Source organism: Schistocerca gregaria, chromosome 2 (genome assembly GCF_023897955.1).
Source record: "Schistocerca gregaria isolate iqSchGreg1 chromosome 2, iqSchGreg1.2, whole genome shotgun sequence".
In the NCBI taxonomy this organism is placed as follows: Eukaryota; Metazoa; Arthropoda; class Insecta; order Orthoptera; family Acrididae; genus Schistocerca; species Schistocerca gregaria.
Genome location: NC_064921.1, coordinates 718,690,964 through 718,717,966, shown reverse-complemented (window position 1 = coordinate 718,717,966; position 27,003 = coordinate 718,690,964).

The following is a 27,003-nucleotide window of genomic DNA, read 5'->3' as shown; positions in this document are numbered from 1 at the left end:
ACACAAGGCTTAAGGCCTGGATAATAATAATAATAATAATAATAATAATAATAATAATAATAATAATAATTGCCGTGGAGGCCCGGGAAAAGAATAGGCCTCCGGTATGTTCTGCCAGTCGTAAAAGGCGACGAAAAGAACAAACCACTAATAGGCCTAATCCCCTTTCAGTGTGATTAGTTGGTTCAGGACACAACTAAAGAAGCCTCGGACAAGCTCCGTCATGGTCGGGGACGACCCTTGAACCCTATGACCGCCCACAATGGTAACGACAGTGCTAGCCAACTGGAAAATGATTTAAATCCAAATAGAGGTGTTTTGCAGGATATGCTTCCTGTAACCACCCTAGAAGGAAAACAAAGACAGAGGATGAGATGGTCAGATGAAGTTAATCGACACCTCATGTTCTGTTATTACCAAGCAACAAACCTAGGAACCAACACAACTGCATACAGATCACAAGTATACACAACATTTGTTACCAGATACCCAGAATTAAAATTTTTAACAGAACAACGGCTAGCTGATCAGATCCGTGTAATAATAAAAAATAACAGGAAACCTCAGTCAGAATTAGAAAACATCAAACAACAAGTACAACAAATACTGGAACAAAATAATGTGCAATCAGAAGAAGAAGAAAATACAGTAATGGACTCACACAACCCAGAGCAAACAAACAAAGAACAACACGCATCAATTAAACAATCACAGGAAAACGAAATCTTAAGATTGCCACCGGAACAAGTACAAACAGAACACGAATTGACACACATGTTAGATATAGAAGAAAAATTTCAGCTGACATATATAGAACACAAAGACACAAATACAGACATTAGACCATTCTTGCATAGACCGCCAAATATCAACACAATCATATACAACAAAGTAAATGAAAACACAACTATGAAAGAGTTAGAACTACTGGTTTATATAGGAGCACTCACTACACTAAATATACACACTAGGCAGAGATCAGAACCAACCAACACACAGAAGAAACCCACAAAACCAGCATGGCAACACAGACTACAGATCAGAATAGAAAAACTGAGAAAAGACATTGGACAGCTAACACAATTTATAAGACATAAAATGCCAGAAAAAAAACCGAAGATGAAAAGAAGCAGAAATTACAAGCATTGGCTAAACGACTTAGAAGATACAAAAAAAGCGAAAATAGAAGGAAACAAAACCAAACACTCAACACAAACCAAAAGAAATTTTACCAGGTAATAGATAACACACACATTAAAATAGACAATCCACCAAACATAACAGACACAGAACACTTCTGGAGCAACATATGGTAAAACCCGGTACAACATAACAGGCATGCACGGTGGACAGAAGCAGAAACAGACACATAAAAGATGATACCACAAATGCCTGAAGTGATAATTTTTGCAACATGAAGTCACCAAAGCAATTAACTCTACTCACAATTGGAAAGCCCCTGTAAAAGATAAAATAGCGAATTTCTGGCTAAAGAAGTTCACCTCAACACATTCACATATAACTAAATTATTTAACAATTACATTGCAGACCCATACACATTCCCTGATACACTTACACATGGAATAACTTATATGAAACCTAAAGATCAAGCAGACACAGCAAACCCAGCTAAATACCGCCCCATAACATGCCTAATAAGAATATACAAAATATTAACTTCAGTCATTACCCAGAAATTAATGACGCATACAACATAGAACAAAATTATAAATGAAGAACAAAAAGGCTGTTGCAAAGGAGCACGAGGATGTAAAGAGCAACTGATAATAGATACAGAGGTGACATATCAAGCTAAAACTAATCAAAAATCGCTACACTACGCATACATTGATTACCGAAAAGCTTTTGATAGTGTACCCCACTCATGGTTACTACAAATATTGAAATATACAAAGTAGATCCTAAATTGACGAAGTTCCTAAACATAGTAATGAAAAATTGGAAAACCACGCTTAACATCCAAACAAATTCAAATAATATCATATCACAGCCAATACAGATTAAGCGTGGAATATACCAAGGAGACTCATCAAGTCCTTTCTGATTCTGCCTTGCTCTGAACCCACTATCCAACATGCTAAATAAAACAAATTATGGATACAATATTACCGGAACGTACCCACACAAAATCACACATTTGCTATACATGGATGATCTAAAACTACTGGCAGCAACAAATAAACAACTCAACCAATTACTAAAGATAACAGAAGTATTCATCAATGATATAAATATGTCTTTTGGAACAGACAAATGTAAGAAAAATAGCATAGTCAAGGGAAAACACACTAAACAAGAAGATTACATATTGGATAACCACAGTGACTGCATAGAAGCGATGGAAAAAACAGATGCCTATAAATATCTAGGATAAAGACAAAAAATAGGAATAGATAATACAAATATTAAAGAAGAACTAAAAGAAAAATATAGAAAAAGACTAACAAAAATACTGAAAACAGAATTGACAGCAAGAAACAAAACAAAAGCTATAAATACTTATGCTATACCAATATTGACCTACTCATTTGGAGTAGTGAAATGGAGTAACACAGTCCTAGAAGCTCTCAATACACTTACACGATCACAATGCCACAAATATAGAATACATCACATACATTCAGCAACAGAAAGATTCACATTAAGCAGAAAGGAAGGAGGAAGTGGATTTATCGACATAAAAAACCTACATTATGGACAAGTAGACAATTTAAGAAAATTCTTTTTAGAATGAGCAGAAATTAGCAAAATACACAAAGCAACCACTCAGACAAATACATCGCCTACACCACTGCAATTTCATAACCACTTCTACAACCCTTTAGATCACATAACATCAACAGATACGAAGAAAGAAAATTGGAAAAAGAAAACACTACATGGCAAGCATCCGTATCATCTAACACAGCCACACATCGATCAAGACGCATCCAACACATGGCTAAGAAAAGGCAATATATACAGTGAGACGGAAGGATTCATGATTGCAATACAGGATCAAACAATAAACACCAGATATTATAGCAAGCATATTATTAAAGATCCCAATACCATCCCAATACCACAACAGATAAATGCAGACTTTGCAAACAACAAATAGAAACAGTAGATCAAATCACAAGCGGATGTACAATGATAGCAAATACAGAATACCCCAGAAGACATGACAATGTTACAAAAATAATACATCAACAGCTTGCCTTACAACATAAACTTATAAAACAACACGTTCCCACATACAAGTATGCACCACAAAATGTACTGGAGAATGATGAATACAAATTAAACTGGAACAGAACCATTATAACAGATAAAACAACACCACATAACAAACCTGACATCATACTCACCAATAAAAAGAAGAAATTAACACAACTAATCGAAATATCCATACCCAATACAAAAAATATACAAAACAAAACAGGAGAAAAAATTGAAAAATACATCGAACTGGCTGAGGAAGTAAAGGATATGTGGCATCAGGATAAAGTTGACATTATACCAATTATACTATCAACTACAGGAGTCATACCACACAATATCCAACAGTACATCAATGCGATACAGCTACATCCAAACATATATATACAACTACAGAAATCCGTAATTATTGATACATGTTCAGTTACCCGAAAGTTCCTAAATGCAATGTAACATATACCGTACAGTTAAAAGGTAGTCACGCTTGAATAAGGGCCGCGTCACTTTCTACTTTTGACCAGACATAACGTCTGAGATAAGAAAGAAATAATAATAATAATAATAATAATTCCCAATGGGAAAAATCCCCTTTTTTAAAAAAAATTAGTTTAAGCAAGAATCTTCAAAGTTTTAATTTAGGACGGCTGAAGGCCTTATCTTAACAATAAAACAAACTAAATTAATAGACAGCTGAAGACTTCGCACAGTACTTGAGACTAAAACAAAATCACAGTCTAAAACAACAGAGCAGTGGTGCTCAGAAGTGCTCCAAGGGTCGGCCTGAGGACGTAACTCCAATAGACGTTTAGGTGAGACAGGCAGCCCAGTGTCTGAATACAGTCAAGACACAATAACCACTCAAAAATATGAACAACACCAAAGGCTGTCGAACTATACGCCGTGCCAGACAGCATGAAGGAAAGCATCGAGGAAAAACATACTGCTGGAAAACTACGCTAACGACCAGGGCAGGTAACTGGAACATTAATGGCCACAAGGCAGAAGATACCGCTGGTGCACTTCACTAATAAGCATCAACCGATTCAATAGTTAAACATCATACAGGAAGACAGCTGCAAGATTTCGCCAACTCCAACACATCATACGTTCTTGCTTGTGGGAACGGCCCAGAAAGCAACAACCGGCAATGAACGACGTCAGTTGAGGCTTCATAACGTTAACTGATCACTCAACTTCAGTGTCTAGGTTCTGTGGGCGACGAACTTTGTAGGTCTTACAGCTAGCGCCTCACAAATCCTACTGCGCGTGCACGCCGCCAGCACCTCGGCCTGATTTCGCGCCACGGAGACTTCCTCACTGCTCTGTCCCAACCAAAAGACTGCATCCACCACGCAGACAGCATTACAATAACTGGTCAGTAAAACCCACTGGCTACACACGGTTCCGCGGAAACACTTCCACAAACAACTCGAACAGTACTAACACCAGTCACTGTGGAACAACCAGGAGGAATCACAAGTCGACACACACAGAGAACTCAGACGCGATAGGCCAGTGAGACGACTGACTGAACGACCAACCAAGGTCTCCCTATTCAAGTCGGCAAGAGTCGGGCGAGCCATGGCTGTCCACACCTTACTGCCGCTCCGTCCCTACTCCCTTCTGACGCACGACGACCCAGAGAGATTGGCTCGGACCCAATCATGTAGAGGGAACACCGGCCCATTGGCCACCCGACATCTCTGCACAAGGAATGAACCAACTAAAGCCCCGGAAGATAACCAATTGAAGGGGCCCAGAAGTGGTCAGAAGACCGTAGACACGTCGTCCAATGAGACGACCAACCAACAGTCGTCCCCGCTCAAGTCTCCTTCCGTCGGACAGTGCATGGGCGTCGCCAGCGGTCAGACGAGTACTGGCTGTGCAGACCTCACTGGAGCTCCAGCACCGACTGAACTCACCGCACACCACGACCCGGAAATGCTAGCGGTCACTCCAAAGATAGTACGACAGTTTTCTTATCGATAGCGCTGCTGTTGCCACTCACGGGCAGGGAGGCCAGCAACTTAGTGACGCCAGTAAATCGCATAAGTATCGGGACGGTGGTACCGCAAAGGCAAGATCTCAAGTCATAAACGGCACGAACACGAGTCGAGCACGGTTAAATTTTTATACGTAACATGCCAATTTGACTGTTTAATTTTCTGATGAAGGCACTTGTAGAAGTGTCTGAACCAGTTCAAAAGGACTGATTTTGCGACTGAGGTCTGTAATTGCTTTAACGTGGATAACAAATCGCAAAGGTACTCAGTGATAATAGTAGAATGAGTTAGTAAACGACGGAAGGCATCACATGGAATTATGGAAGATACTACCTGGCACGTGTTGTGGAATTTGTAATCAGCCTTTTCAGACTCGCCAGACAAATCGTTAGAGTGAAGCTCAAAGATATTTAAGTTGTAAACCGATATGACTCTCTCTACATCTCGTACAGAACCGACTTGGTGTCACCATATTGTGGCTCTTGGTGGCAGAAGGTGCTACAGTCTGAATCTGCGACAGTAATGGCGATATTCCAAGTTGGCGGCATGAGTTGAAGAGCTACGGAGCAGCACAGTGAGGCAACCAGGTGGCAAGAAGCGTCACAAGAGGTCTCTGATGAAGTGTCTCACTGAAATCTCTGATGAAATCAGAGTTACAGCGCGACGGCGTCCGTGGAGGAAACGTCGCTTTAACGCGTTTTTCGATACGAGTTTGTTATGGTTGGTTAGGTTCTATTTCTTGCTAGGTCCGACCACTAAAAATGCGGCTCTGAGAGTACAGGTCCTCTTCCCCGGATTGTGTTAAATTTGTTTAAACATTGAAATGTTTCCTAACAGTTATTTCGAAGAACGTCATTCGTCGCTCTTTCTGTCTCTGTCTTAAGCCAGTAACGGCCCTTGCTTTCGGCATAGCTGTACTCCCAGTCACTCTGTGAAGCAGTTTCACGTGAACCAATGTCTGTTGTGTTTACGTCCTTAAAGGAAGTATTTCTCTAAGAGCATGCAGCAGCGTCGTATGGTTTCAGAGACTCTGGGCTTCTTTTCATTTACCAGGCAATATACCAACAGTCGTTTCCACATTCGGCAGACAATAGCGCCTTCTGATAAGGTTTCTCCACGCTCCATCGCATAAAATTTTTCGCGAACGATTATTCCAGTAGGTTTTTTATGTTACGAAATAGTATTGCCAACACCACAGGGAGCTAGCCACCAGAGATGGCTCTGGCGGCGCTTGACCATACTGTAACCGCCACCCACCATCATTCCACCTCCGGAGGTTGCAGCAGGGCGTGTGGCCACACCAGCGATAGGGTCACTGCCTGTGTCGTCCAGTTTGCTTCCAAACCATTTCCTAAATTCCGAACAGCATGCATTTTTATACTACTATCAATGACGGTTACTCGTATATTTAAGCTCAACCAGTTACGCAAGTCGGGGGTGTATGTAACAGGACCATTCCGAAAAACGGCCCCTTAACAACAGAATTATGATTATTGGAGAAACAATAAGGTGGTTATTAGCTTAATTTAAGAAACATGTATAGAGTGCGCATGGGTACCAGCATGTCCCCAGAGGGTTGAAAAGTTATTGTGCTTGTAAGAAATTTCACGTATGATAAAGTGGCAGGAACTGGATAGAATTTCCTCATAAATTATACAGGCATCGAGGGGAGCTGATGGAATTGGAGAGGGTGTGAACGTCTGGTGGAATTTTGCTTTAAATGAAGAAGTTAGTTAAAAATGAATAAAACCAATATAGTCGGTCTACAGAACACCTACGAGCGCGTTAGAGCTAGGTGTCGCAATGGTTAGCGCACTGGACTCGCATTCTGGAGGACAACGCTTTAAACCCGCATCCGGTCGTAAACATTTAGATTTTCCGTGATTTCCCTAAATAGCTCCAGGTAAATGCCAGAATGGTTCCTCTCAAAGGTCACGGCCGATTTAATTCCCCGCTCTTGATGCCATCCGAGCTTGTGCTCCATCTGTAATAACCTAGATGTAGACGGGACGTTAGACCCATTCCTGCTGACAACATACCTAAGTGCGCGCTCAGGATGGCTTGTGAGACTGTTGGTCAGTCTTGTAGGCAATCAGCTAAGTTAATTTTATGTCAAAACACAGAAGAAAATAAGGTATAGGAAAGGAGTAACATCATTGGTATCTCGAAGCCAGCCCTGAACCGTGGCAAAAGTCCTTACTGGCTACCCACAGTGGGTGCAGAGAGGGTATGTTGTCAGCCGATCAGGTTCCACAAGATTAAACTACTTCTGCTGAAGGGTGAATGCCACTTGGAAAGTATGCTACAATGAATTACAGCTGTACTTTACGTTAGTAAAGAAAAAAAAAATTAAATGAAAGATTTCAGTCACCATTAAGACCGATTCGGCGACATGCACAGTTCGATATTTTCTGCTACATGTGTTACTGATGAAGCATCCGCGCATCCCTATAGACAGCCCCTGCCTAACACCGGGCCTCCCTCTCTGTTGCAGATGGTGTGCGCCAGCAGCGGGCGCCCCTGGCGGCAGATGTTGCAACTGATGGCTCACTGCGCAGCGTGGCTGGGACTGCAGCCGGCAGGCGGCTCAACCACGCCAGCCACAGGTAGGTAGGGGGCAGCCTGCCTCCTAACAAATTGCTGAGAACTTTGGTGCCTCATGTGCGTTCGGCATGTTCGTTACTCCTTGCCACGTTAGTCGACCATAATTATTGCAACTGCCATTAACGGCGCTTCATTCACCTTATCGTGATATTCCACATGGACACGATGAACCACTTGATACTACAGGGTGATAATTATTGAACTGTGTGAAAGAAACGTAAATTAAGTACAAACTACGGCGTACACACACTTTATTCAATATGTAAACGTCCCTACAGATATTCGAATTTAGGTTATGACATGTTCCATAAGCCTGCCATCATTGGCGATGATGTGGCGCAGTCGAATGTCGAAAATCTGCACGACCCGGTGAAGTGTTGGAACACTGATACTGTTGATGAACTCCTGAATGTCTGCTTGAAGCTCAGCAATTGTTTTGGGGTTATTGCTGTACACCTTATCTTTTATATGGCCCCACAAGAAAGGAGTCGGATGTGTTCAGACTGGAGGATATGGCTGCCAATCGAGGCACATGCCAGTGGCCTCTGGGTACCCCAGTGCCAGAACGCTGCATTTGCAGGAAATGACTGGTAGTGGTACGTAGTACCCTCCGCCCTATGCCTTATGGGGTTTGCGAGGTATGTATGCAGATGCAGATGTAGATGTAGAAATAAGAGATGTATCATGCAACTGTGCCGCCTTGAAAACTTTTTTTTATTGAATCACTTCTCCTTACCCGTTCAGTCCATTGGCTATCTTCATAAAACTATTAAACAACAAGAATAATTAATCAGAAAAAATTCACAAGTTCAAACAAACCAAGAATCAGAATTTATGCAAAGGACCTCGCCACGCGATACTGAAACAGGCATAATTGGAAATTGGAATAACACGGCAAGTAGTGTCCCACACATAAAATCTATGAGCTTTGTAATGCATACGATTATAGTTGCTGTGTTAGTAGTTTCATTATTTTATGTTAATCTATTCTGCATAATTGCTTGTCACATACGGTGAAAGCCTTTAGCACACATGGCACGACGATATGTCAAGAAACTACTAAGAATTTTCCATTTGTATTTATTCATTTTTCAATTGCTGGACACTGCTTGCACTAGTCTTAACGTTTGCTCTTATTCATGGCATCAGTAAACGTGACAAGGTACTGTGTATCGATTAAATTGTAAAGATTTCTTGGCGAGTTTGTAGTTACAGGAAGCTACAGGAAAACGAGCACATAGATCTGACAGCAGATTGGGGTGAATGTGCAATTGTAACTGTAATGCTTATGGAATTAAGGAGAGTCAGTTATGTAGCCTGCCGAATGGATTGTAGAAGGACGAACGAAGTTCTTATCTGGATTCCAACCGATAGTAAAAGACAGGGGAAACAGGTAGATGAACACTAGTCCAACAGTAGATGTAAAATGACGTTGATTCAGTTTCTAATTAGAAACCTTGGACATCTGCCGGAAAAAAGGTCTTCTGTAAAACAGGATGAGCACGGTACTTTCGAGAGATTAAATTTACGTTTCTAGGGGAGTACTCTCTGTAGCTCTTACTTGTTCAGAATCGTTTCCGTTCATCCAGCACACCTTCAATTATGGCATATTTCATGCACTGACAACTAAAGTCTCTAAGTGAGTGTTTCTGCAGGACCAATTTCTTTTCCCTCTTTGCCTCTTTGTCCTAATTGTGGACCATTACTTGTGTGCAAGTATTGTGAACAGACGAGGAAGAAGCGGGTGGAGTGTAAAAGAGGCAAGCGATTTAGCAGAAAAGTCACGCTCGCATTTTTTTTCCGTAACATTCACATCGTCTGGCGCAGCTGCGTGTTGGCAACTGCTGTAGCGTAAGTGGTCTGCAAAGGACAGGGTTACTCATTTTAAAGAAAATGAGAAACATCAAGGTAGAACCTGAATGGAATTAGAGAAAAGTTACGTAACTGAATTATTGAAGTGATTAATATATACTTAAGTGAAAAATTTTTAGGTGACCGTGATTTAATAGAGGTGTTTGGAAATATGGCAGTCACAACATAGCGCGCATTTCGCTGGTGCTGACTGATTATGTGAAGTGTTTTCGGGGATAGCCAATTGTTTTAAAATTTTCACTGATGAGCCAAAATATTATCTTCGTAATAGCGTGTTGTAGCACCTTCGGAACGCTGTGGTCATTAGTCCCCTAGAACTTATAACTACTTAAACCTAACTAACCTAAGGACATCACACACATCCATGCCCGAGGCAGGATTCGAACCTGCGACCGTAGCAGTCGCACGGTTCCGGACTGCGCGGCTTAAACCGCGAGACCACCGCGGCCGGCGAACGCATTACAGCAGCGACTCTGCGTGACAGGGTTTTGGTGAGTTCACACTATGTTGCCTTATATGCACAGATCAAGCAATTCACGTTAATTAAGTCCCCGGTTTTTGGACTCGAAGCTGATGCTAGAAAGTGATCCATAGGTGTGATCCATCGCGCTCACATCAGACAAATCTGGTTCCCAAGATAGCAACGTGAGTTCGCTGTCATGGACATGAAATTACTGGACTTGAAACCACTGTTGGACTTCTAACAGGGATGCTTATCTTATCATCACCGCCGGCGAAGACATCAAACTTGAAGGGATACAGGTGGTCCACAATGACATTTACGTGATTCTTAGCGGTCATAGTGCCTTCTATTACTACCACAGGTCAGATGCAAAATTGAATGCACCTGTGTCACGGCGCATGTTTTGCGCAGCCTTTCTTCCTGTATGGTGGAGTATCTTGATAACACCACCGACCTGATATAGCAATAAATATGATGCGTCCGACCAGGTTATAAGTTTCCATTTATCTACGCTTCAGTCTCGATACCCACTTCCCACTGCTATCTAAAATTATATTGTTGAGCCAATGTAGGAGCAGCATTGGTCAATTCATGCGTCACCCTATCAACACTTGTTCCTACATCGTAGTTATAGTCAGTCGTCAATTCTGTCGCTGATTGCTACCAATACTGCTTTTCTGAGTGGGGAGCCTACGAATTTCATGTTTTGTCTCGAGGCGTGGAGGTTCAAGCTTGTCGCCTGTTCGTGGGTTCATCACTCTTAAGCCACATTCCATAGAAGCGTACAGAAATAGCACGCGAGGAGCCCGGTAACTTTGCCGTTTCCTAGGGGAAGGGACCCAACAATTTGTCATTTTTCCAGATTCACTTATGTCTGCGAATGTCCTCCTTTGCGGCCAGTAGGCGGCATTCTGTCTCGCGGTCAGCAGTGGTCATAGCGTCTTTACTAATCAGTGTACTGTGAAGTTTGATGCCATTGGTGCGAATCATTTTTGCTGCATACCTCACCTGTACCCACCTGTGTGTAAAGTTTCCGCCACCCGTTCTTGAAGAAGGAGACCACACCCAGCAGACTATCATTCGCAACAGAAGCAGATTCTTGTGTTGTAGTTTCGTAAGCAATTTGGTCATCACAGAACACCCTGTTTCACACAATATACTCACACTCTGGGAAAAACATACCATTTCTAAGTTCCACAATGAGGTACAATTCAGGCGGTGGCTACTTTATAATTAGCGTCCACGAAGTATGAAATAACACAGGAGTTACTGTAATACATGTTTTTAAACACACAATCGTTACTATAATATTAAAAACTAGTCACGATACCACGACAGTAAAGACGGTTGACTTCTATTACTTTTACGAGCAAAATCGGTGAATTTTGAGAGCATTGAGGCTGTTCAAATTACAAATTGCCATGCACAAAAGCATTACATTTATTTTAGGAGTAGGAAATGCCGATACAGCTCAGCATCTATGCATTTATTACGTTTGTGAGTATTTCTCTTCATTCCTTTGTAGCATGCAGAGTAGGTCAAAGAAAAACTATGAACTATCTGCGTTCAAAGTTTAACATGTCATACCTCTTCCTGTAAAAGAATTTCCTAACGTACACTGTAAAATTTTCCGCGTCTCTCTTCCGATATATCTAAAATCAAATACTATCAGCATACTGACATCAAAAATAACTGCTCCGTAACTCGCTCCCAAGGGTATATATATATATATATATATATATATATATATATATATATATATATATATATATATATATATGTGTGTGTGTGTAAAGTTTTGACACCTATGGAGGAACCAAGACCACATCCAGCAGGCTGTCACTCAAAGTACATGATTCTTGTGTTACAGCGACAAGTAACACGTATCCAGTTGTTCCATCTCGAAGAGATCAAGAGCACTACATCTGCATATTAGACACGTACATAACTATTGTTCTGATGTTGAGCGTCTCCGGAAGGTGCTGTTACCAAAACGCGTGGGGTAGTTAAAATGAAAAGAGATACTGCCATGTTACTAGTGAAAAAAGAAATGTGGCTTGGATCGCAGCTTATGGAAATAGGAGGAGCCTGCAGCATCGAGGAACGTCTCCAAACAGGTGTCTGAAGTTGATGACTTCTGCATTTAATCCCATGTTCTGCAGTGACAAGTAGCAGACGCACAGTGTTCTGCCTAGCCTCTCTATCTCCAACAAGTGGGACCAATCATTACGTAGTAACCAACGGTGTACTAGTGCACAGATAGGATGGAAAAGACACCGTCGATGTGGGAAGATGTACTGTAATAAGCACTGCAGTTCATAGTGTGGGATCAATTTTAACAATTGTACCAGTTTTTCTGTAATTTCATCGCCAGCCAATGACTCAGCCGAATGCTTTCCAAGTTCTGTATCATCATTGCTAAATTACCCCTCCACTACACTGCGAGCACAATATACTGACTGTGAATGCAGACAGATGACTATGCAGTATATCCATTCGGTCATTTACACCTAAGTATGCCACACAGCGTCCTAAATGAATGTTACCTACATGTTGCGAGCACAGAATTTACGATTACGACTGACCATCCTTCACTATCTGAATGGGGGTCACAGAGTATTCTCACATTCATTGGATGAAGTTGGAGTTGAAGAACGCCCAGCGTTGCCCTTGAGTAACTCTCCGTGCAACACTGTCACCGACTTAATTTGCAATTGACCAGAATTAGGAGGGTATTATACCTCTACACTCCACGTCTAGTGAAGGAACAGACCGAGCTGAGTTCATAACTGCTGTTCAGCGAAGACTGTTCCACATCAACCTTACTCTTGAAATCCACCCAAGTTCACAAGGTCTCTCCAGATGTGTGCATGTTGAGGACATCGGCACCACTTACTGATGAATAGTAGACATGAAACTGTTGTACTGATATAACAGATGGTTAAGAAGAGAGCTGTGGTTTATACAACGTGGACCTCCAGACCGATGGAGTTTGAAACATTCTACGTAAATCAACTTTGCTATCAAATCTGGCGTATTATTCCAGTGTCTGGAGTGAGTACGAAGGAGGTACTGACAGGAGAGAAATTAAGATAGAGCATAAACACATGCACTCCTAAGGCTACATAGTTCTGCACTTAAAAACGCTATAATTTTAAAGCCATATGGTTTCCGGAGTATTAGTCTTGGGAATGCAATGCTCTAATGCAGGGCCTGTATGTCCACCATGTGACATATAACCACCCAGCGAGCTTTCTATCCCAATAACTACGGTGACAAAATTTAAGATAATAAAACTACTTCTTTCTTTACTATTTTGGGGTCCTAGGAAGCCAATGAGCTGTTACTCGCTACAAAGGCATCGTCGGTGTATATCCACCGCTTGACTGCTTGTAAGCAAACTAGAACGAAGCCAGGAGATTGCTGTTCTGTGTGTTACGAAACCTATGGATTTTACATGTCATTTCAAGTGGGAAATCCACATACCCTCGACTACATTTTGCGTGTCCGTCGTGCTAGTTAGTAACAGTAGCTTTTATGGGCGAATACAGCCATGTCTCACTGGCAAACAGAACGAGGATTAATGACATGAATATTCTCGTTAGTTGATGCAATGGGTTGCCGCCCTCGCCCTGCTGCATGAGTCGTTTGCTCAGTGTCTTGTGGAAACTAGAGAAGATCCAACACTTGATGGTAGGTCCGAGATTTAATCCGCACTCCTAATGTATAAGAAACAAGCTCTTAACTTCTATGTTGTCTCTATTGGTGTCGTTTAAGACTTCTATACTGAATTTTACTTCTTTATTTATTCAGTACGAATATGTAAATGCATTCTTATACTTGTATTCCTCTATACAGAGTGGTCAGAAATAGTCTCAAAAGCTTGTAAGGGTGCTGCAGTATAGTGAATATTATTTGTTCTCATTCGATCGTTCGTTATTTCAGTAGCATTAAAATGGTTGCCTGCTTTCAACTCAAAACTGAATGAACTCTTCTCTGTTACAAAAGGATTGAACTGAAATAACTATTGCAAACAGTGTGTCTCAGTGCACACATTTACATGAAGACAAAACTAACTGGCGTTCTTTGTTCAGGAAATTAAATCAAAACCGTTGCTATAGAACCACTACCAAAATCAAACTGTGCACTGCCCAAAAAAATTTAAACATTGAAAACACGTAGCAGTACTGCGAAACACACACTGCTCACAGGCCCATTAAAAATCTGAATTACAAAGAATACTTAGAATTTTCGCAATGTTTTGTACGGAAATCTTGACAAAGATTTAAATTTATTGCTCGTATTTTTCCCAACTTTTTCTTTCCAGATTACGTTAAGTAATGCTGTACAGCAGAAAAAAATTCAGGAGCAAAGACATAGTCGTTATGGAGGGAGAGCAGAACAGTACTATTACCAGTATAACTTGAGATGAGAAACGAAAGAACCAACAAAATATGAAAAGGATCACACCTGAAAAACTACAGCATAATCAGCAACAACAGCACAGCATGAAGACATCGTGTCAGCTAAAACATGCTAAAGTAAAACTTTCTGTGAAAAAGATTGGAATGAATTTCTCACACTCATGAAAAAAACTTCTTTCTTGAAATTAAAATGCTAATCCGTTCATTATTATGACATTGCTATATTTTATACTATTATTTTACAAGAACATAAAACTCACAGAAAACCGAAAGCTTTACTTTCTTTATAAAAGTCATACAAGGAAATCGTTTTACGATTTTGCAAATTGACATGAATTACATAATCTAAACTGAGGTGGGCAGATGGACTGTTCTGTTGCAACAATTGCTAGCGTTATCAGCACGCACCAGCAAAATTAATTACATTAAAAACTTATCTATAATGCACATCCATTCTGTCTGTTCCATAAATTCTGCGTCTGTACGACCTTTCTGCAGATCATTAGCGCCTAATAATTTTCTTCAGCGAAATCCTACTCCAATACACACTACGCTAAAAGCTCCACCAGCTTACTCCAACACTCGACTACTCTGTGCTCTACACCCGAGCCACAGATACACGAGCTCAGAGATACAACAGACGCTACCGTAAGTCGACTATTCCACAGATATCACACGTGACTGCTTCGCTCTTGTAACATGAAATTTCCACTCATTCTGAAACATTCCGAGAAGAATATTATCAATCCTCAAATAAATGGCCAGTCCACCTCTATAGGTCCATCTTTCAGTAGGTTGCGCTGAGGAAACATCGATCGATAGCGCCGTTTCCCTGTTAATTAGAAAGGGAGTTAGCCGGTCGGGCAGTTGCGAGCAAATTCAAGCGGACCTCCACGTACAATAATTTAGCCCGCCAAAATGAACCAGTATCAGTCGTTCGCGTAGCGTATATGATAGCGCACGATATTTCTTAACCTTGCTCTGTTTCGAGCCTTACCATCGTCCCACGTCCAGTTTTTGTATCGCTCTCTGGTTCGGTTTTAGAAAAGCGAGCGAAGAACGCCTTTGGCGATACCGGCTCTGGCGGGCCACTTGAATCTGCGCACCCAGCCTGACTGGCTAAGTTAAGTGCTGATTAACTCGCAAACGGCGCAAGGTATCGATTTTTTTCCTAACAATTATTTTTCCGAAAGACGTACCCTGAAACACCCTTACAACTTTTCAGGCTGCTTCTGAACAACCTGTAAAAGTAACCTGGAAGTGATAGGAATTAGGGGAAGCATTATGTATATACATACAATGGCTTATGAGAGGATCGAAGTAGCAAAATACTCTTCTGGCCCTTAAAACTGCAAAAAAACTCATTGTAAGCACCATCAAGATGGGACGAGAATGCTTCGATATACAAATGTTTAACATTCAGTAGGGCCGTATTAAGGAAAATTCATCCACAGATTGTATATATGAAAAGATTACGCGCCACGCGGGATTAGCCGAGCGGTCTCAGGCACTGCAGTCATGGACTGTGCGGCTGCTCCCGGCGGAGTTTCGAGTCCTCCCTCGGGCATGGGTGTCTGTGTTTGTCCTTTGGATAATTTAGGTTAAGTAGTGTGTAAGCTCAGGGACTGATGCCCTTAGCAGTCCCATAAGATTGCACACATATTTTTAAAAGATTACGCGTGGTTGTTTCTCACTCATAATACGCATTTGAGTGTGGTTTGCTTGTGAGAAACTCATGTTATTTCTTTTAACCATAATCTACCGTAGATCTCCCGAACAAACAATCGTATCCAATAGCAAAATGAAAGCAGAAATCCGTCTACAAAATGTGTAGCGGAAGCTATCCTCAAATGTACCGTCCAATATCCTTGAGATCCATTTTATCCTAAAACGTTTCTGAACTCAAACGCAACTAGGTCATGACAACCAGTACGAATTCCGAAAACTTCTAACGAAACACAAGTCTCGCATTTTTCACGTAGCAGCCTCAAAGCCGTGCATTAAGGCAGTCAGTCAGATGCCGTATTTCTCAGTTTCCGAAAAGCATTGCACTCACTATCAGACAAACGCTTATTGTAGTATGGTGTACCAAGAGAAATTTATGAAAGGATTGAGGGTATCTCGGTAGGGAGGTGGTAGTATGTTATCTTTGATGGAAGGTCATCAATAAATGAAGTAACTTCTAGTGTTCGCGAGGGAAGCGTGTAGGTAACATTACTGTTCATGTTGTATATTAATGATTCTGTAAACAATATTAATAGCAACCTCAGACTTTTCGCTAATAATGCAGTTAGCTATAATGAAATACTGTCTGAAAGAAAGAGATCCACAAATGTTCATTCGAATCTTGATGAGATTTCAAAGTGATGCAAAGACTGGCACTTTGCTTTGAATATTCAGAAATTTAAAACTTTGCACTGCAGAAGATGAAAGCACTTAGCGTCCTATGACTACAACATGAACGAGTCACAAATTGCTTTAACCGAAGAGTCCGCGACAATATCACAACCCCTACGTATCGCTGCCTTAGGGATGGCAAGCACAAGACTAATTAAAGCCTCCGCAGAGGTATTTAAACAGTTATACTTCCAACACTCCCTACGTGAGCGGAACGGCCAGAAGCTATGATACGAAGGGAGATCAATAAGTAATGCAACACTTTTTTTCTCTGAAAGCAGGTTGGTTTTATTCAAGATTCCCATATACCGTGTTATTCCACACTTTTGGGCTACAAAATAAATACAGCCTAATCTCCTTACAATTCTACTGCCTTAAGCCACGTTACTGGAAAAGTCTGCACGCCCGCATGTATCGCTCTACTGGTCGACGCCAGGGCTTAACATCTCGCTGCATCAGTAAGATCCCCAACATCCACCTACTGCTTCCTGCGTGGTACGACCTTCATTGGGCCAGACACTTGAAAATCAGAAGGTGAGGGATCCGCAATGTAGGGTGGATGAGAAAGAACAGTCCAATGAAGTTTTGTGTCCTTCTCTGCGAGCGCAGACTTGTGTGAGGCTAGCATTGTCAAGGAGACGGAGAAGTTCGTTTGCATTTTTGTGACGACTAACGAACCGAAATCGTTTCTTCAGTCTGTAACACAATACACAAGTGATCTCTGCAGCATGGTGGAGGACACAAACAGAACAGCGTCGCTGTGACTTTATCGGCTGAGGGTGCAGCTTTGAACTTTTTCTCCTGAGGAGAGATGATGTGGCGCCTCTCTCTGGATTGTCGGTTTATTTCGGGTTGAAAAAACTGTCACTATCAGCCTCGTAACGTGCAGGGAAATCGCCACAGATTGTCCTTCGTCATTCTTTATTGTCTTCTGACAGATGGCGAGGACTCACCGGCCACACATCTTTGAGCACCCCAACTGTTGGGCGACTGTGTCAGCATTACCGACAGAGTTGTCCAGTTATGCAGCGATGTGTTTGGTTGTGCTTCGTTGATTACGTCAAACGAGAGTGTCCACACGTTCCGACATTGCAGGACTCATAGCTGTGTGCAGCCGACCGGCAAGCAGGAGATCGGACAGGTTTGCGAGATCTTGTTGCGAAGATGACACATGCCACGCCCTACGATTCATCGTGCTTTTGTTCACTTCGATGTCAACTACGAAATTCTGCAAGTGTCTGTGAATATCTGCCATGATCTGAATTTCCGCTGAACGAACGTACCTCAGTCACAGACGCCATTTTGAAGGCTACGTATAGCGCCATCAGCTGTCGGAACTTCTTGAAACTATAGGGGCTGAAGCGGGAACATACCGCTAGCCTAGCCTAAGGGCTATACAAAATGCTTGACCCTACGTTTCTGTCACCAGCAGAACCCAATGTATGTGCCCGGGAAGAATTCCGTTTTTATGTGCGGCGTTTTGGAACATAATGGTAGCGCATGCTGTCGCATGCATACCGATGTTCAGAGTGTTTTGCCTTAAAACTGGTGTTCAAACAAGTGTACGTCCGTGGCCGTTTTGAGTGAGATGTTCGCTCCAAAGAATATTTTTCAAACTTCGTAAATATCAATTTTCGTCTCCGAAATGTCTTATTTTTGTCGGGTTTAGGTTTGTCGAGATTAACAAGTTAGTTACTGTTCGTAATTTCGTTGTACCTGTTCATTGCCTGCGGTATTCGTCATCCTACCCATCAATCACTTCTCAAACCATCTCACTCCCCCCACCTTTTCCTACTCCTCGCACCCCAGCCCTTGGTGTCAAATGACGCCGAAAAGAAATGTGGTCCACGTAAAAGAAAATAATGTTTTTGTTGTTATGGTCTTCAGTCCTGAGACTGGTTTGATGCAGCTCTCCATGCTACTCTATCCTGTGCAAGCTTCTTCACCTCCCAGTACCTACTGCAACATACATCCTTCTGAATCTGCTTGGTGTATTCATCTCTTGGTCTCCCTCTACGATTTTTACCCTCCGCGCTGCCCTCCAATACTAAATTGGTGATCCCTAGATGCCTCAGAACATGTCCTACCAACCGATCCCTTCTTCTGGTCAAGTGGTGCCATAAACGTCTCTTCTCCCCAATCCTGTTCAATACTTCATTTGTTACGTGATCTACCCACCTAATCTTCAACATTCTTCTGTAGCACCACATTTCGAAAGCTTCTATTCTCAGCTTGTCCAAACTATTTATTGTCCATGTTTCTCTTCCATACATGGCTTTTTTGAGGAATGTCTTGCTGTGCTTGAAACACATGCGGTGAATATTGTTCGCTAGAGAGTGGTTTCAGAGTATATGTTTTCGCATCGCATGACAGATATGCGCTAAGAATGAAAAGCCAGACGACCGGGCATACTAGACGAGGCGTTTATGGAGGTAGCTGCGGTGTTGGGTTTTGCGTTATCCTATTCGAATATCCATTTAGTACCCTGGTCATGTAAGATACAACAGGGATTACCATTCATGTCACACACCGGAGAGCAGTCTGAGCAGTAATGCTGTCTTATCGAATAACTCCACACACCGTGCTTAAGGGAGTTGGGATGTTACGTGTCTGGAGAATCGCTGGTTCCTGAGACCATTCGCCAGTTCGCCCACGGTCACATGTCAGTGGATTCGACCGAAGCGGACAGTAACGAAACTCACACACTGCCATTCAATGTGCCATTTGACTGTGCATCTATTCCTTGAACGCCATCAGTGGTACGACGTCTACAGAAACAACACCTGGCAATTCTAGATTTCAATCCACCTTTCAGTACCCTATTCCGAAAGGTCCGTGATACCACATTGCCTGTAATCTTCGCCGAGCATTCAGCTGTTCGCATTCGTCTATATGTCAGAACCCTTCGAAACGTCATACGATATTACCGTGGAGCAGTCCTTCTAGAACACTCAGTTCCAACTTAGGAATAATTACTTTGTGAGGGGTAAAACGAAATTTTCTGAGGGGCTTTGTTGTTGTGGGTTTCAGTCCAGAGACTGACTTCATGGAGCTCTCCATGCTACTCTATGTTGTGCAAGTTTCTTCATATCCAAGTAACTACTGCAGCCTACATCCTTCTGAATCTGCTTAGTGTATTCATCTCTTGGTCTCCCTTCACGGTTTTTAGCATCCATGCTGCCCTCCAATACTAAATTGGTGATTCCTTGATGCCTTAGAACATGTCCTGCCAACCGATCCCTTCATTTAGTCAAGTTGTGCCACAAATTCCCCTTCTCCCCAATTCTATTCAGTACCTCCTCATTAGTTATGTGATATACCCATCTAATCTTCAGCATTCTTTTGTAAGACCACATTTCGAAAGCTTCTATTATCTTCTTGTCTAAATTATTTATCGTCCATGTTTCACTTCCATACATGGCTACAATCCATACAAAAACTTTCTGAAAATACTTCCTGACACTTAAATCTATTCTCGATGTTAACAAACGTATCTTCTTCAGAAACGCTTTCCTTGCCATTGCCAGTCTACATTTTATATCCTCTCTACCTCGATCATCATCAGTTATTTTGCTCCCGAAATAGCAAAACTCCTTTACTACTTTACGTGTCTCATTTTCTAACCTAATTCCCTCAGCATCACCCGACTTAGTTCGACTACATTCCATTTTCCTCGTTTTGCTTTTGTTGATGTTCATCTTTTACCCTCATTTCAAGACACTGTCCATTCCGTTCAACTGCTCTTCCAAGTCCTTTCCTGTCTCTGACAGAATTAAAATGTCATCGTCGAACCTCAAAGTTTTTATTTCTTCTCCCTGGATTTTAATACCTACTCCAAATTTTTCTTTTGTTTCCTTTGCTGCTTGCTCAATATACAGATTGAATAACATCGGGGAGAGAAAATAAAATAGCTCTCAAAATTTGGTAATCGTATCTCTGGAATGCATGGGTAAAAACATAGTTCTATTTGCTTAATATAAATACTACCCACTCACCTAAGTAAGTGACAGCGATATAAAATAGCAGTTTTAAAGAAAGGTTGTCACCTTGGCCCTGTATCCGGTAATTAATTAAGGTAGGACAGAAGCCTTTTCGGCGATACGGCACAGAAGCAGGGAGGAGTGACACTCACGAATATTATGGAGGATAGCGTATCCCAAGTCCAGTTCATTAATGACAATCAAGAGCAATGTCACGTCCAAGTCAGCAGTTACATGGACTGTCCATCAGGCTAATGTATTGCTCTCTACCCCCCCCCCCCCCCCCCCTCTCTCTCTCTCTCTCTCTCTCTCTCTCTCTCTCTCTCTCTCTCTCTCTCTCCGTAAAAGCATCCGCTTCACCACTTTGTCGTTCTTATTTCTAAGTCACGAACAATGGCGAAAATCAAAGGCTTGCACGGTAATTAACTGCTGGTCAGGGACACTAAGTGGTTACTGGAAGAAGAATATATTTATCATGGGGGGGGGGGGGGGAGTTGGGGAGAGCTACGAACCACAAAACTGTCATGATTCTAGAATTGTTACTTTATTTAAAACCCAAAATACTCGTACTGTGAGTAATATGGAAGTGAAAAAGCCTGTTTTATTATAATTTATCGAGGCGTATTTCGCAATGTCATCGTCGTTATTTACGTACTCAATGAAAGAGCTTCTACTATCTGGGGAGAGTTATGTTCGCCAGGCTGGCTCACTCTGTTTATATACGCTATTTGTATACACTCTTCACAAACTTCCGAATTTGTGCTGTAAAACTGAGTTAGGCGAGCCCGAAATGTGATTACTTCCTTTGTTCAAAAATGTTCAAATGTGTGTGAAATCTTATGCGATTTAACTGCTAAGGTCATCAGTCCCTAAGCTTACACACTACTTAACCTAAATTACCCCAAGGACAAACACACACACCCATGCCCCAGGGAGGATTCGAACCTCCACCGGGACCAGCCGCACAGTCCATGACTGTAGCGCCCTAGACCGCTCGGCTAATCCCACGCGGCATTACTTCCTTTCCAATACAGTGTTTGCTTATGGTTGTGACTAACAGATGTTAACTGGTGGACTGTTGTGGATCGTAACAGTGCCACCCGGGAGCTTGTGTACGTCGTAGGTGGCATTGGTCCATGAAGACAAGGATAGCTTTCATCAGCATATAAAGAATGCAACAAAGATGAAAAAGTCGGGCAGAAGATCCCACATGAGGAAAGGCTTTAGTTTTAAGAAAGCATGTATTTTAGTTGTTTTTTTTTTTGCGACTCTTCCCGCGTGATCATCTCAGAGTCACATATGAATACATCAAAGCACGCATCACCAATTAATGCATGGATAGTCAAACACAGGACGGAGAAACAACAGCTAGTTTGCGCCCCACTATCTCCGTCCCAGTATGATGCGAGAGAGAACAAGAGCTCGATCGTAAGCTATGAACTGCATTTTAAGTGAAAGCTGAAATAGAGAGGGCAATCTCTAGTGTTCTTGTCTAATTCATGTGGGGTTGTTTAATTCCAGTTTTGGAGATCAGAGCTCTATTACAAGTTAGAACCAAACAATAGGACAAATGTTACAACCATGCGAAATGTTTGTTGGAAGTCTGTCTCTCCAGGTTTGCAATCGTGATGTGAACTTTTCTTCCATCTGTTTGGGAAGCACGGCATTAGATGATGCTGGAGTACCTTAACGGCTTATTGTTGAGGCGATACATGCAAGACAGTGTAAAAGTGGTTGAAAGATGTCGTAGTCACCTACAAACCGACAGCAAATAAATTACATCAGTAAGCCCAAATGAGTGGTACAAAAGGCTACAATATAATTTCATTAGACATGACAGATTCACTGCAATGGAGTTGTTGTAGCGCAACGTCGTATTTTGCGTATCTTAATAGCTATCATATTATGTTTCAGTTTGTTCCCACCTTTATCAGTAGTGTATATTGTCTACATTTCTCGTACATTAACATTATTTTCGGCATTGTTACGCGACTCTGTTAGTAAAAATGATCTCGACAAACGTTCGAGGCACCAAGTTAACTTCAAAGAATAATTAAAATTCATCCCACATATTTTTCTCGTTATGAAATAAAAAAATTTCTTGGCTGCGGCCGCTTAATTCTTCATGGGTACTGGCAACACGTGTAGCGCAACATATCGTGAAATTAAAGAGAATCAGCCTGATTAATGTGGTTATTTGCTTACTGTTCAGATAAATGCAACAGCCCCAATACAGCATCACTACAAGGACGTTCTCGTGCACAAGATGAATGAGTTGCACTTCCCAAGCATCTGAATGGGAAAATGGCAGCAAAGGAGCGGAAGGATAATCTTGTGCAGTTGACGTATTTGCCTGGTAGCTTCGCTGAACTCGTCTAGGAAGCTATTCTGGCAGCCATTGAGGGAACAGGGTTCTATGAGTCGCAGAAGGTGACGCACATGTGAACAAACCACGTGTCATGTCGACTGGGTTCCGTGGCCATTCCTGGTACATGCCAGCGTTTGGTAGAAGAGCTTGAGGAGACCAGTCTTGCAGACAAAATTTCAACTAAGCTCACAATCTGTTGCGATTTTCCTAGAACTCATCGTGGCCCTTCGGTGCTGAGCCGAGTAGAAGACAAGGAACCAGAACTACGAATGTTCGGTGAGAAGCTGGGTAACATGATCCTAGACTTCTGTCATAGGGCTCAAAACAATAGGGCCACCCTAAAAAGGCTGGAGGTGTTCTAAAAATCAGAAGCTTGTGATGTGCCTTACTGAGACAAATACAAACCAACCAGAAAACGTAATAATGCAGAATGGACCTCTGATGATCCGCCAGTCCGAAGGAAGTGCGAATGTGACGTGCGAGTTGAACATAGTCCCAAAGGAGCATTTTAACTGCAGTTTCACAAGGTTTTATGTTCGCTTCCTTAGCTAACTGATCAACGCGTTTGAGTGCCATGCAGCGGATCCAGGTTCGATTCCCGGCCGGGTCGGAGATTTTTCCACTCGAGGACTGGGTGTTGTTTTGTCCTCACCACCATTTCATGATCATCGACACGGAAGTCACCCAGTGTGGGTTCAGCTGAAAAGACCTGCAATTCGGTGGCCAAATTTCCCCTGGTTGGGACTCCCAGCCATCATTGCCATACGATAATTTCATTACATGGTTGTATGGACGTTATGTGCGTTGTACTCAAGTGGGGGGAGACTACTGAAGCATTACAACAACAAACTTATTATTTTCTTTCTATTAATCCAGCCTCGTCACTTTTTGGACAGTGTGTAACGGGGGGATTGTGAGTCGATTTTCTAGTTCATACATTTGTTTCACAAAATGATGTCAGTATTAAAATTATTGAATAAAACAGTCCTCGGTCGCATATGAGTTGTACGTACACTGACGGAAAAAAATCTCAAACAAAAAAAAAATTAATGTAGAGCAATTAAATCTCAGGAATATGTGTGTGTAGGTAGCACATTGAAGTCATTCGCTCTGCATGACCACAGGTTAATCTAAGTGCGAGACAACCCTTTGCAAATGCCAAATGCTGGTACATAAATAACCGGTGTAACCACCGGAATGTTGAATGCAAGCATTCAAAAGTGCAAACACTGTATTGCACAGCTGCCAGACGTCAGTTTGTGGGATTGAGTTCCGTGAATGTGGCACTTGTCGGTCAATACTGAGACGATTAATGCTGTTTGTATATGACGCTGGAGTTGTCCGATGATGTCCCAAATATGCTCTATTCGAGACAGATCTGGTGATCGAGCAGATCAAGGCAACACATCAACACTCTGTAGAACATACTGGCTTACAACAGCAGTATGCTGCCGAGCTTTATCGTGTTGGAAGACACCATCTGGAAAGCTGTTCATGAATGGCAGCACTACAGATCAAATCACCAGATTGACATACAAATTTGTAGTCAGGGTGTTTGAGATAAACACGGGAGTGCTCCTGCTCTCATACAAACTCGGACCCCACAACACACCTCTACGTGTAGGTCCAGCGTGTCTAGCACGCAACAGGTCGGTTGCAGCCCTCCTTCTGACCAACTCAGCCCTCTTTGGCACCGAAACAGAACTCGCTTTCATCAGGAAACATACCAGACCTCCACCTGCCCTTCACTGAGCTGTCGTTTGAGACCACTGAAGTCGCAAATGGCAGTGGTTTGAGGTCAGTGGAATGAACGCTACAGGGTGTCTGGCTTGGGGCTGTCCCTGAAGTAAGCGATTTGTAACAGCTCGTTCTGTCACTGCGCTGCCAACTGCTGCTCAAAACGCAGTAAAATGCTCCGTCGTCATACGCCGAACACAGTGGGTTTCCTTCTCAGTAGAGCCACGTGGCCGTCTGGAGAACCATCTCCTCACGACCGCACACCGCTGCTAGCTACATTCCTGCCGAGTCTTTCTACATTATCACAGAACGAACATTCAGCTTCTCGTATCCCTATTACCCCTGTAAGGTGTCAGGCAAATCCAACACCTTCCATGAAAACCCTGACATGATAAGCAAATCCAGTAGTATCTCATATAGCTCCAAATAAATCGTGACATTAAATTAACCAAAGTAATACGAGTAACGAGTGAGCAAATGGAATAACACAGACTAACACAAGAATGCCTAAATGCATGTCGTACCTTCCCACCGTGAGATCGACGCAGTTCCGATGGGAGAAACGAGAACAGAAGCCGAGAGCAGAACCGTGTTAAGCTAGAAGGCCCTACGATAAGGGACGGACTGGACACCCACGCCACCAGTCTACCTGTAAGACTACCACCCGCACGTTTCAGCGTGAGACTTTTTCGCGTTTCTGTTATGTCAAGGACCACCCCCAAGCCCATGTTAAAAGCTAGAGCCCTCCAGAAAAACAGTATAGATCTTATGATAACAAAAAAAGGGCCACTACCGCCCGCAAGTTTTAGCGTGAGACTTTTTTGCGTGTCTGCTACATTAGGACCACTCCCCAGCCCATGTTAAAAGATAGAGCCCTCCAGAAGAACAGTATAGATCTTACGATAAAGCTAAAAGGACCACACCAGCTGCAGGTTTTAGCGTGAGAGTTTTTCGCGTCTCTGTTACGTTGCAACACGAAAAGTACAACGTTTCTCATTGGATAGACATAATTTTTGTAGGCGGAGCGTAAGGTTAACATTGAGACCCTGATTGGTCAGATGAAAACATAGCCAGATAGTTTTTTTAAACCAACTTCGGTAAATTGTAGTAAGGAGAAGTTAGGAGAGAGTTGCTTCCGAGATGGCGAGGTGAGCGGAGCTGTGCTACCAGCCGCTGCCCTGACGCTGCCTAAACACCGACAAGGTAATGAACGCACGCGATGCCGCATTTTTGAGAGCATAAGGCTTCACTCAGAACTGCAGAAGTCTCATCTGTTACACCCACTTTTTGCGTAATACTAGTGTCGATCGTTAATTAAAGCTCATGGTGTTCACATTTGCCACTTGAAGAACAGATCTGAAACGCGATGATTTTTCTTTTATATAGTTATTGAGAAGCCACATAAGCCACTGTAATTTACAAGTTGGATAATTAATTAAAGATAATTGAGGGTCACTGTAGACCATTTTGATAGTTTTCTCTTTTGTGAAACTTAAATTAAACCTAGATTATAGATTTGATATGGCATAGGTCATCCTTCAATCGATTGTAGAACTTGGAAACCCATTCAGGGAATATTCGTTCACATTTTTGTTGAACGCAGTTGGTTTTTACCATCCCGTATTAAAACATTTCCTTTTATCAATAGTGCAATTTATAAACGATGTTTTGGGAGTAGAATAAAATTTCCAATGGTAAACTGAACTGCTTTTCGCCATTATTTTACCAGCTAACTAAAAATAGGAAAGCCTTGAACCCTTTCCACTAAATTTAGTAAGTATTAAGATTCTTTTACAGGGAGTGCAGTGGAGCTGACGCTGAGATCATTTAGTATTTGGTTATATCATCGCTAGTCTCACTGAACTCTTCTGAATTCTACATGTCATGTGTGGTCTGGCGTCTCCTTACCAGCAACAGGTCCCAGGTTCAAAC